Genomic DNA, 12487 nt, shown 5'->3' on the forward strand with positions numbered 1-12487 from the left:
GAGGCACAGAGACTGGGGCTGCTTGCTTGTCTTGTCCCCTCAAACTTCAAACGTAGCTTAGGTGGTCTGTGCTGGGTGCCTCCGGCAGCCCTGCTCCGAAAATGCAAACGTCTGCAGATAGTTCGCAGCTAGAAAGAGCTAGCCTGGAAAGCTGTCGCTCAGCCTCATCTGCCCATGGCACTGCTCGCACAGAGGCACAGAGACTGGGGCTGCTTGCTTGTCTTGTCCCCTCAAACATCAGAAGTATCTTATGTGGTCTGTGCCGGGCGCCTCCGGCAGCCCTGCTCCAAAAATGTGAACGTCTGCAGATAGCTCGCAGGCAGAAAGAGCTAGCCTGGAAAGCTGTCGCTCAGCCTCATCTGCCCATGGCACTGCTCGCACAGAGGCACAGAGACTGGGGCTGCTTGCTTGTCTTGCCCCCTCAAACTTCAAACGTAACTTAGGTGGTCTGTGCCGGGCGCCTCCGGCAGCCCTGCTCCGAAAATGCGAACGTCTGCAGATAGCTCGCAGGCAGAAAGAGCTAGCCTGGAAAGCCGTTGCTCAGCCTCATCTGCCCATGGCACTGCTCGCACAGAGGCACAGAGACTGGGGCTGCTTGCTTGTCTTGCCCCCTCAAACCTCAAACATAAATTTGGTATTCCGTGCCGGGATCCTCTGGCAGTCCTGCTCTGAAAATGCGAACGTCTGCAGATAGCTCGCAGCCAGAAAGAGCTAGCCTGGAAAGCTGTTGCTCAGCCTCATCTGCCCATGGCAGTGCTCGCACAGAGGCACAGAGACTGGGACTGCTTGCTTGTCTTGTCCCCTCAAGCTTCAAACGTTTCTTAGGTGGTCCGTGCCGGGCGCCTCCGGCAGCCCTGTTCCGAAAATTCGAACGTCTTCAGGTAGCTGGCAGGCAGAAAAAGATAGCCTGGAAAGCTGTTGCTCAGCCTCATCTGCCCCTGGCACTGCTCGCACAGAGGCACAGAGACTGGGGCTGCTTGCTTGTCTTGCCCCCTCAAACATCAAATGTAGCTTAGGTGGTCCGTGACGAGAACCTCCGGAAGCCCTGCTCCGAAATTGGAACGTCTGCAGATAGCTCGCAGGCAGAAAGAGCTAGCCTGTAAAGCCGTTGCTCAGCCTCATCTGCCCACGGCACTGCTCGCACAGAGGCACAGAGACTGGGGCTGCTTGCTTGTCTTGTCCCCTCAAAATTCAAACGTAGCTTAGGTGCTCCGTGCCGGGCGCCTCCGGCAGCCCTGCTCCGAAAATGCAAATGTCTGCAGATAGCTCGCAGGCAGAAAGAGCTAGCCTGGAAAGCTGTTGCTCAGCCTCATCTGCCCATGGCACTGCTCGCACAGAGGCACAGAGACTGGGGCTGCTTGCTTGTCTTGTCCCCTCAAACTTCAAACGTAGCTTAGGTGGTCTGTGCCGGGCGCCTCCAGCAGCCCTGCTCCGAAAATGCGAACGTCTGCAGATAGCTCGCAGCTAGAAAGAGCTAGCCTGGAAAGCTGTTGCTCAGCCTCATCTGCCCATGGCACTGTTCGCACAGAGGCACAGAGACTGGGGCTGCTTGCTTGTCTTGTCCCCTCAAACTTCAAACGTAGCTTAGGTGGTCCGTGCCGGGTGCTTGCGGAAGCGCTACTCTGAAAATGCGAACATCTGCAGATAGCTCGCAGGCAGAAAGAGCTAGCCTGGAAAACTGTTGCTCAGCCTCATCTGCCCATGGCACTGCTCGCACAGAGGCACAGAGACTGGGGCTGCTTGCTTGTCTTGCCCTCTCAAACTTCAAACGTAGCTTAGGTGGTCCGTGCCGGGCGCCTCCGGCAGCCCTGCTCCAAAAATGCGAACGTCTGCAGATAGCTCGCAGGCAGAAAGAGCTAGCCTGGAAAGCTGTTGCTCAGCCTCATCTGCCCATGGCACTGCTCGCACAGAGGCACAGAGACTGGGGCTGCTTGCTTGTCTTGTCCCCTCAAACTTCAAACGTAGCTTAGGTGGTCCGTGCCGGGTGCTTGCGGAAGCGCTACTCTGAAAATGCGAACATCTGCAGATAGCTCGCAGGCAGAAAGAGCTAGCCTGGAAAACTGTTGCTCAGCCTCATCTGCCCATGGCACTGCTCGCACAGAGGCACAGAGACTGGGGCTGCTTGCTTGTCTTGCCCCCTCAAACTTCAAACGTAGCTTGGGTGGTCCGTGCCGGGCGCCTCCGGCAGCCCTGCTCCAAAAATGCGAACGTCTGCAGATAGCTCGCAGGCAGAAAGAGCTAGCCTGGAAAGCTGTTGCTCAGCCTCATTTGCCCATGGCACTGCTCGCACAGAGGCACAGAGACTGGGGCTGCTTGCTTGTCTTGCCCCCTCAAACTTCAAACGTAGCTTAGGTGGTCCGTGCCGGGCGCCTCCGGCAGCCCTGCTCCAAAAATGCGAACGTCTGCAGATAGCTCGCAGGCAGAAAGAGCTAGCCTGGAAAGCTGTTGCTCAGCCTCATCTGCCCATGGCACTGCTCGCACAGAGGCACAGAGACTGGGGCTGCTTGCTTGTCTTGTCCCCTCAAACTTCAAACGTAGCTTAGGTGGTCTGTGCTGGGTGCCTCCGGCAGCCCTGCTCCAAAAATGTGAACGTCTGCAGATAGCTCGCAGGCAGAAAGAGCTAGCCTGGAAAGCTGTCGCTCAGCCTCATCTGCCCATGGCACTGCTCGCACAGAGGCACAGAGACTGGGGCTGCTTGCTTGTCTTGCCCCCTCAAACTTCAAACGTAACTTAGGTGGTCTGTGCCGGGCGCCTCCGGCAGCCCTGCTCCGAAAATGCGAACGTCTGCAGATAGCTCGCAGGCAGAAAGAGCTAGCCTGGAAAGCCGTTGCTCAGCCTCATCTGCCCATGGCACTGCTCGCACAGAGGCACAGAGACTGGGGCTGCTTGCTTGTCTTGCCCCCTCAAACCTCAAACATAAATTTGGTATTCCGTGCCGGGATCCTCTGGCAGTCCTGCTCTGAAAATGCGAACGTCTGCAGATAGCTCGCAGCCAGAAAGAGCTAGCCTGGAAAGCTGTTGCTCAGCCTCATCTGCCCATGGCACTGCTCGCACAGAGGCACAGAGACTGGGACTGCTTGCTTGTCTTGTCCCCTCAAGCTTCAAACGTTTCTTAGGTGGTCCGTGCCGGGCGCCTCCGGCAGCCCTGTTCCGAAAATTCGAACGTCTTCAGGTAGCTGGCAGGCAGAAAAAGCTAGCCTGGAAAGCTGTTGCTCAGCCTCATCTGCCCCTGGCACTGCTCGCACAGAGGCACAGAGACTGGGGCTGCCTGCTTGTCTTGCCCCCTCAAACATCAAATGTAGCTTAGGTGGTCCGTGACGAGAACCTCCGGAAGCCCTGCTCCGAAATTGGAACGTCTGCAGATAGCTCGCAGGCAGAAAGAGCTAGCCTGGAAAACTGTTGCTCAGCCTCATCTGCCCATGGCACTGCTCGCACAGAGGCACAGAGACTGGGGCTGCTTGCTTGTCTTGCCCCCTCAAACTTCAAACGTAGCTTAGGTGGTCCGTGCCGGGCGCCTCCGGCAGCCCTGCTCCAAAAATGCGAACGTCTGCAGATAGCTCGCAGGCAGAAAGAGCTAGCCTGGAAAGCTGTTGCTCAGCCTCATCTGCCCATGGCACTGCTCGCACAGAGGCACAGAGACTGGGGCTGCTTGCTTGTCTTGTCCCCTCAAACTTCAAACGTAGCTTAGGTGGTCTGTGCTGGGTGCCTCCGGCAGCCCTGCTCCGAAAATGCAAACGTCTGCAGATAGCTCGCAGCTAGAAAGAGCTAGCCTGGAAAGCTGTCGCTCAGCCTCATCTGCCCATGGCACTGCTCGCACAGAGGCACAGAGACTGGGGCTGCTTGCTTGTCTTGTCCCCTCAAACATCAGAAGTATCTTATGTGGTCTGTGCCGGGCGCCTCCGGCAGCCCTGCTCCAAAAATGTGAACGTCTGCAGATAGCTCGCAGGCAGAAAGAGCTAGCCAGGAAAGCTGTCGCTCAGCCTCATCTGCCCATGGCACTGCTCGCACAGAGGCACAGAGACTGGGGCTGCTTGCTTGTCTTGCCCCCTCAAACTTCAAACGTAGCTTAGGTGGTCTGTGCCGGGCGCCTCCGGCAGCCCTGCTCCGAAAATGCGAACGTCTGCAGATAGCTCGCAGGCAGAAAGAGCTAGCCTGTAAAGCCGTTGCTCAGCCTCATCTGCCCATGGCACTGCTCGCACAGAGGCACAGAGACTGGGGCTGCTTGCTTGTCTTGCCCCCTCAAACCTCAAACATAAATTTGGTATTCCGTGCCGGGATCCTCTGGCAGTCCTGCTCTGAAAATGCGAACGTCTGCAGATAGCTCGCAGGAACAAAGAGCTAGCCTGGAAAACTGTTGCTCCGCCTCATCTGCCCATGGCACTGCTCGCTCAGAGGCACAGAGATTGGGGCTGCTTGCTTGTCTTGCCACATCAAACTTCAAACGTAGCTTAGGTGGTCTGTGCCGGGAGCCTCCGGCAGCCCTGCTCCGAAAATGCGAACGTCTGCAGATAGCTCGCAGGCAGAAAGAGCTAGCCTGTAAAGCCGTTGCTCAGCATCATCTGCCCATGGCACTGCTCGCACAGAGGCACAGAGACTGGGGCTGCTTGCTTGTCTTGCCCCCTCAAACCTCAAACATAAATTTGGTATTCCGTGCCGGGATCCTCTGGCAGCCCTGCTCCGAAAATGTGAACGTTTGCAGATAGCTGGCAGCCAGAAAGAGCTAGCCTGGAAAGTTGTTGCTAAGCCTCATCTGCCCATGGCACTGCTCGCACAGAGTCACAGAGACTGGGACTGCTTGCTTGTCTTGTCCCCTCAAACTTCAAACGTAGCTTTGGTGGTCTGTGCCGAGATCCTCCGGCAGCCCTGCTCTGAAAATGCGAACGTCTGTAGATAGGTCGCATGCAGAAAGAGCTAGCCTGGAAAGCTGTTGCTCAGCCTCATCTGCCCATGGCACTGCTCGCACAGAGGCACAGAGACTGGGGCTGCTTGCTTGTCTTGCCCCCTCAAGCCTCAAACATAAATTTGGTATTCCGTGCTGGGATCCTCTGGCAGTCCTGCTCTGAAAATGCGAACGTCTGCAAATAACCCGTAGGCAGAAAGAGCTTGCCTGGAAAGCTGTTGCTCAGCCTCATCTGCCCATGGCACTGCTCGCACAGAGGCACAGAGACTGGGGCTGCTTGCTTGTCTTGCCCCCTCAAACCTCAAACATAAATTTGGTTTTCCGTGCCGGGATCCTCTGGCAGTCCTGCTCTGAAAATGCGAACGTCTGTAGATAGGTCGCATGCAGAAAGAGCTTGCCTGGAAAGCTGTTGCTCAGCCTCATCTGCCCATGGCACTGCTCGCACAGAGGCACAGAGACTGGGGCTGCTTGCTTGTCTTGCCCCCTCAAACCTCAAACATAAATTTGGTATTCCGTGCCGGGATCCTCTGGCAGTCCTGCTCTGAAAATGCGAACGTCTGCAGATAGCTCGCAGCCAGAAAGAGCTAGCCTGGAAAGCTGTTGCTCAGCCTCATCTGCCCATGGCAGTGCTCGCACAGAGGCACAGAGACTGGGGCTGCTTGCTTGTCTTGTCCCCTCAAGCTTCAAACGTTTCTTAGGTGGTCCGTGCCGGGATCCTCTGGCAGTCCTGCTCTGAAAATGCGAACGTCTGCAGATAGCTCGCAGCCAGAAAGAGCTAGCCTGGAAAGCTGTTGCTCAGCCTCATCTGCCCATGGCAGTGCTCGCACAGAGGCACAGAGACTGGGACTGCTTGCTTGTCTTGTCCCCTCAAGCTTCAAACGTTTCTTAGGTGGTCCGTGCCGGGCGCCTCCGGCAGCCCTGTTCCGAAAATTCGAACGTCTTCAGGTAGCTGGCAGGCAGAAAAAGATAGCCTGGAAAGCTGTTGCTCAGCCTCATCTGCCCCTGGCACTGCTCGCACAGAGGCACAGAGACTGGGGCTGCCTGCTTGTCTTGCCCCCTCAAACATCAAATGTAGCTTAGGTGGTCGGTGACGAGAACCTGCGGAAGCCCTGCTCCGAAATTGGAACGTCTGCAGATAGCTCGCAGGCAGAAAGAGCTAGCCTGTAAAGCCGTTGCTCAGCCTCATCTGCCCACGGCACTGCTCGCACAGAGGCACAGAGACTGGGGCTGCTTGCTTGTCTTGTCCCCTCAAAATTCAAACGTAGCTTAGGTGCTCCGTGCCGGGCGCCTCCGGCAGCCCTGCTCCGAAAATGCAAACGTCTGCAGATAGCTCGCAGCTAGAAAGAGCTAGCCTGGAAAGCTGTTGCTCAGCCTCATCTGCCCATGGCACTGTTCGCACAGAGGCACAGAGACTGGGGCTGCTTGCTTGTCTTGTCCCCTCAAACTTCAAACGTGGCTTAGGTGGTCCGTGCCGGGTGCTTGCGGAAGCGCTACTCTGAAAATGCGAACATCTGCAGATAGCTCGCAGGCAGAAAGAGCTAGCCTGGAAAACTGTTGCTCAGCCTCATCTGCCCATGGCACTGCTCGCACAGAGGCACAGAGACTGGGGCTGCTTGCTTGTCTTGCCCCCTCAAACTTCAAACGTAGCTTAGGTGGTCCGTGCCGGGCGCCTCCGGCAGCCCTGCTCCAAAAATGCGAACGTCTGCAGATAGCTCGCAGGAACAAAGAGCTAGCCTGGAAAACTGTTGCTCCGCCTCATCTGCCCATGGCACTGCTCGCACAGAGGCACAGAGACTGGGGCGGCTTGCTTGTCTTGTCCCCTCAAACTTCAAACGTAGCTTAGGTGGTCTGTGCCGGGCACCTCCAGCAGCCCTGCTCCGAAAATGCGAACGTTTGCAGATAGCTGGCAGCCAGAAAGAGCTAGCCTGGAAAGTTGTTGCTAAGCCTCATCTGCCCATGGCACTGCTCGCACAGAGTCACAGAGACTGGGGCTGCTTGCTTGTCTTGTCAACTCAAACTTCAAACGTAGCTTTGGTGGTCTGTGCCGGGATCCTCCGGTAGCCCTGCTCTGAAAATGCGAACGTCTGTAGATAGGTCGCATGCAGAAAGAGCTAGCCTGGAAAGCTGTTGCTCAGCCTCATCTGCCCATGGCACTGCTCGCACAGAGGCACAGAGACTGGGGCTGCTTGCTTGTCTTGCCCCCTCAAGCCTCAAACATAAATTTGGTATTCCGTGCTGGGATCCTCTGGCAGTCCTGCTCTGAAAATGCGAACGTCTGCAAATAACCCGTAGGCAGAAAGAGCTTGCCTGGAAAGCTGTTGCTCAGCCTCATCTGCCCATGGCACTGCTCGCACAGAGGCACAGAGACTGGGGCTGCTTGCTTGTCTTGCCCCCTCAAACTTCAAACGTAGCTTAGGTGGTCTGTGCCGGGCGCCTCCAGCAGCCCTGCTCCGAAAATTCGAACGTCTGCAGATAGCTCGCAGCTAGAAAGAGCTAGCCTGGAAAGCTGTTGCTCAGCCTCATCTGCCCATGGCACTGTTCGCACAGAGGCACAGAGACTGGGGCTTCTTGCTTGTCTTGTCCCCTCAAACTTCAAACGTAGCTTAGGTGGTCCGTGCCGGGTGCTTGCGGAAGCGCTACTCTGAAAATGCGAACATCTGCAGATAGCTCGCAGGCAGAAAGAGCTAGCCTGGAAAACTGTTGCTCAGCCTCATCTGCCCATGGCACTGCTCGCACAGAGGCACAGAGACTGGGGCTGCTTGCTTGTCTTGTCCCCTCAAACTTCAAACGTAGCTTAGGTGGTCTGTGCTGGGTGCCTCCGGCAGCCCTGCTCCGAAAATGCAAACGTCTGCAGATAGTTCGCAGCTAGAAAGAGCTAGCCTGGAAAGCTGTCGCTCAGCCTCATCTGCCCATGGCACTGCTCGCACAGAGGCACAGAGACTGGGGCTGCTTGCTTGTCTTGTCCCCTCAAACATCAGAAGTATCTTATGTGGTCTGTGCCGGGCGCCTCCGGCAGCCCTGCTCCAAAAATGTGAACGTCTGCAGATAGCTCGCAGGCAGAAAGAGCTAGCCTGGAAAGCTGTCGCTCAGCCTCATCTGCCCATGGCACTGCTCGCACAGAGGCACAGAGACTGGGGCTGCTTGCTTGTCTTGCCCCCTCAAACTTCAAACGTAACTTAGGTGGTCTGTGCCGGGCGCCTCCGGCAGCCCTGCTCCGAAAATGCGAACGTCTGCAGATAGCTCGCAGGCAGAAAGAGCTAGCCTGGAAAGCCGTTGCTCAGCCTCATCTGCCCATGGCACTGCTCGCACAGAGGCACAGAGACTGGGGCTGCTTGCTTGTCTTGCCCCCTCAAACCTCAAACATAAATTTGGTATTCCGTGCCGGGATCCTCTGGCAGTCCTGCTCTGAAAATGCGAACGTCTGCAGATAGCTCGCAGCCAGAAAGAGCTAGCCTGGAAAGCTGTTGCTCAGCCTCATCTGCCCATGGCAGTGCTCGCACAGAGGCACAGAGACTGGGACTGCTTGCTTGTCTTGTCCCCTCAAGCTTCAAACGTTTCTTAGGTGGTCCGTGCCGGGCGCCTCCGGCAGCCCTGTTCCGAAAATTCGAACGTCTTCAGGTAGCTGGCAGGCAGAAAAAGATAGCCTGGAAAGCTGTTGCTCAGCCTCATCTGCCCCTGGCACTGCTCGCACAGAGGCACAGAGACTGGGGCTGCCTGCTTGTCTTGCCCCCTCAAACATCAAATGTAGCTTAGGTGGTCCGTGACGAGAACCTCCGGAAGCCCTGCTCCGAAATTGGAACGTCTGCAGATAGCTCGCAGGCAGAAAGAGCTAGCCTGTAAAGCCGTTGCTCAGCCTCATCTGCCCACGGCACTGCTCGCACAGAGGCACAGAGACTGGGGCTGCTTGCTTGTCTTGTCCCCTCAAAATTCAAACGTAGCTTAGGTGCTCCGTGCCGGGCGCCTCCGGCAGCCCTGCTCCGAAAATGCAAATGTCTGCAGATAGCTCGCAGGCAGAAAGAGCTAGCCTGGAAAGCTGTTGCTCAGCCTCATCTGCCCATGGCACTGCTCGCACAGAGGCACAGAGACTGGGGCTGCTTGCTTGTCTTGTCCCCTCAAACTTCAAACGTAGCTTAGGTGGTCTGTGCCGGGCGCCTCCAGCAGCCCTGCTCCGAAAATGCGAACGTCTGCAGATAGCTCGCAGCTAGAAAGAGCTAGCCTGGAAAGCTGTTGCTCAGCCTCATCTGCCCATGGCACTGTTCGCACAGAGGCACAGAGACTGGGGCTGCTTGCTTGTCTTGTCCCCTCAAACTTCAAACGTAGCTTAGGTGGTCCGTGCCGGGTGCTTGCGGAAGCGCTACTCTGAAAATGCGAACATCTGCAGATAGCTCGCAGGCAGAAAGAGCTAGCCTGGAAAACTGTTGCTCAGCCTCATCTGCCCATGGCACTGCTCGCACAGAGGCACAGAGACTGGGGCTGCTTGCTTGTCTTGCCCTCTCAAACTTCAAACGTAGCTTAGGTGGTCCGTGCCGGGCGCCTCCGGCAGCCCTGCTCCAAAAATGCGAACGTCTGCAGATAGCTCGCAGCTAGAAAGAGCTAGCCTGGAAAGCTGTTGCTCAGCCTCATCTGCCCATGGCACTGCTCGCACAGAGGCACAGAGACTGGGGCTGCTTGCTTGTCTTGTCCCCTCAAACTTCAAACGTAGCTTAGGTGGTCCGTGCCGGGTGCTTGCGGAAGCGCTACTCTGAAAATGCGAACATCTGCAGATAGCTCGCAGGCAGAAAGAGCTAGCCTGGAAAACTGTTGCTCAGCCTCATCTGCCCATGGCACTGCTCGCACAGAGGCACAGAGACTGGGGCTGCTTGCTTGTCTTGCCCCCTCAAACTTCAAACGTAGCTTAGGTGGTCCGTGCCGGGCGCCTCCGGCAGCCCTGCTCCAAAAATGCGAACGTCTGCAGATAGCTCGCAGGCAGAAAGAGCTAGCCTGGAAAGCTGTTGCTCAGCCTCATTTGCCCATGGCACTGCTCGCACAGAGGCACAGAGACTGGGGCTGCTTGCTTGTCTTGCCCCCTCAAACTTCAAACGTAGCTTAGGTGGTCCGTGCCGGGCGCCTCCGGCAGCCCTGCTCCAAAAATGCGAACGTCTGCAGATAGCTCGCAGGCAGAAAGAGCTAGCCTGGAAAGCTGTTGCTCAGCCTCATCTGCCCATGGCACTGCTCGCACAGAGGCACAGAGACTGGGGCTGCTTGCTTGTCTTGTCCCCTCAAACTTGAAACGTAGCTTAGGTGGTCTGTGCTGGGTGCCTCCGGCAGCCCTGCTCCAAAAATGTGAACGTCTGCAGATAGCTCGCAGGCAGAAAGACCTAGCCTGGAAAGCTGTCGCTCAGCCTCATCTGCCCATGGCACTGCTCGCACAGAGGCACAGAGACTGGGGCTGCTTGCTTGTCTTGCCCCCTCAAACTTCAAACGTAACTTAGGTGGTCTGTGCCGGGCGCCTCCGGCAGCCCTGCTCCGAAAATGCGAACGTCTGCAGATAGCTCGCAGGCAGAAAGAGCTAGCCTGGAAAGCCGTTGCTCAGCCTCATCTGCCCATGGCACTGCTCGCACAGAGGCACAGAGACTGGGGCTGCTTGCTTGTCTTGCCCCCTCAAACCTCAAACATAAATTTGGTATTCCGTGCCGGGATCCTCTGGCAGTCCTGCTCTGAAAATGCGAACGTCTGCAGATAGCTCGCAGCCAGAAAGAGCTAGCCTGGAAAGCTGTTGCTCAGCCTCATCTGCCCATGGCACTGCTCGCACAGAGGCACAGAGACTGGGACTGCTTGCTTGTCTTGTCCCCTCAAGCTTCAAACGTTTCTTAGGTGGTCCGTGCCGGGCGCCTCCGGCAGCCCTGTTCCGAAAATTCGAACGTCTTCAGGTAGCTGGCAGGCAGAAAAAGCTAGCCTGGAAAGCTGTTGCTCAGCCTCATCTGCCCCTGGCACTGCTCGCACAGAGGCACAGAGACTGGGGCTGCCTGCTTGTCTTGCCCCCTCAAACATCAAATGTAGCTTAGGTGGTCCGTGACGAGAACCTCCGGAAGCCCTGCTCCGAAATTGGAACGTCTGCAGATAGCTCGCAGGCAGAAAGAGCTAGCCTGGAAAACTGTTGCTCAGCCTCATCTGCCCATGGCACTGCTCGCACAGAGGCACAGAGACTGGGGCTGCTTGCTTGTCTTGCCCCCTCAAACTTCAAACGTAGCTTAGGTGGTCCGTGCCGGGCGCCTCCGGCAGCCCTGCTCCAAAAATGCGAACGTCTGCAGATAGCTCGCAGGCAGAAAGAGCTAGCCTGGAAAGCTGTTGCTCAGCCTCATCTGCCCATGGCACTGCTCACACAGAGGCACAGAGACTGGGGCTGCTTGCTTGTCTTGTCCCCTCAAACTTCAAACGTAGCTTAGGTGGTCTGTGCTGGGTGCCTCCGGCAGCCCTGCTCCGAAAATGCAAACGTCTGCAGATAGCTCGCAGCTAGAAAGAGCTAGCCTGGAAAGCTGTCGCTCAGCCTCATCTGCCCATGGCACTGCTCGCACAGAGGCACAGAGACTGGGGCTGCTTGCTTGTCTTGTCCCCTCAAACATCAGAAGTATCTTATGTGGTCTGTGCCGGGCGCCTCCGGCAGCCCTGCTCCAAAAATGTGAACGTCTGCAGATAGCTCGCAGGCAGAAAGAGCTAGCCAGGAAAGCTGTCGCTCAGCCTCATCTGCCCATGGCACTGCTCGCACAGAGGCACAGAGACTGGGGCTGCTTGCTTGTCTTGCCCCCTCAAACTTCAAACGTAGCTTAGGTGGTCTGTGCCGGGCGCCTCCGGCAGCCCTGCTCCGAAAATGCGAACGTCTGCAGATAGCTCGCAGGCAGAAAGAGCTAGCCTGTAAAGCCGTTGCTCAGCCTCATCTGCCCATGGCACTGCTCGCACAGAGGCACAGAGACTGGGGCTGCTTGCTTGTCTTGCCCCCTCAAACCTCAAACATAAATTTGGTATTCCGTGCCGGGATCCTCTGGCAGTCCTGCTCTGAAAATGCGAACGTCTGCAGATAGCTCGCAGGAACAAAGAGCTAGCCTGGAAAACTGTTGCTCCGCCTCATCTGCCCATGGCACTGCTCGCTCAGAGGCACAGAGATTGGGGCTGCTTGCTTGTCTTGCCACATCAAACTTCAAACGTAGCTTAGGTGGTCTGTGCCGGGAGCCTCCGGCAGCCCTGCTCCGAAAATGCGAACGTCTGCAGATAGCTCGCAGGCAGAAAGAGCTAGCCTGTAAAGCCGTTGCTCAGCATCATCTGCCCATGGCACTGCTCGCACAGAGGCACAGAGACTGGGGCTGCTTGCTTGTCTTGCCCCCTCAAACCTCAAACATAAATTTGGTATTCCGTGCCGGGATCCTCTGGCAGCCCTGCTCCGAAAATGTGAACGTTTGCAGATAGCTGGCAGCCAGAAAGAGCTAGCCTGGAAAGTTGTTGCTAAGCCTCATCTGCCCATGGCACTGCTCGCACAGAGTCACAGAGACTGGGACTGCTTGCTTGTCTTGTCCCCTCAAACTTCAAACGTAGCTTTGGTGGTCTGTGCCGAGA

The sequence above is a fragment of the Opisthocomus hoazin genome, chromosome 13 (assembly GCF_030867145.1).
Source record: "Opisthocomus hoazin isolate bOpiHoa1 chromosome 13, bOpiHoa1.hap1, whole genome shotgun sequence".
Taxonomy (NCBI): Eukaryota; Metazoa; Chordata; class Aves; order Opisthocomiformes; family Opisthocomidae; genus Opisthocomus; species Opisthocomus hoazin.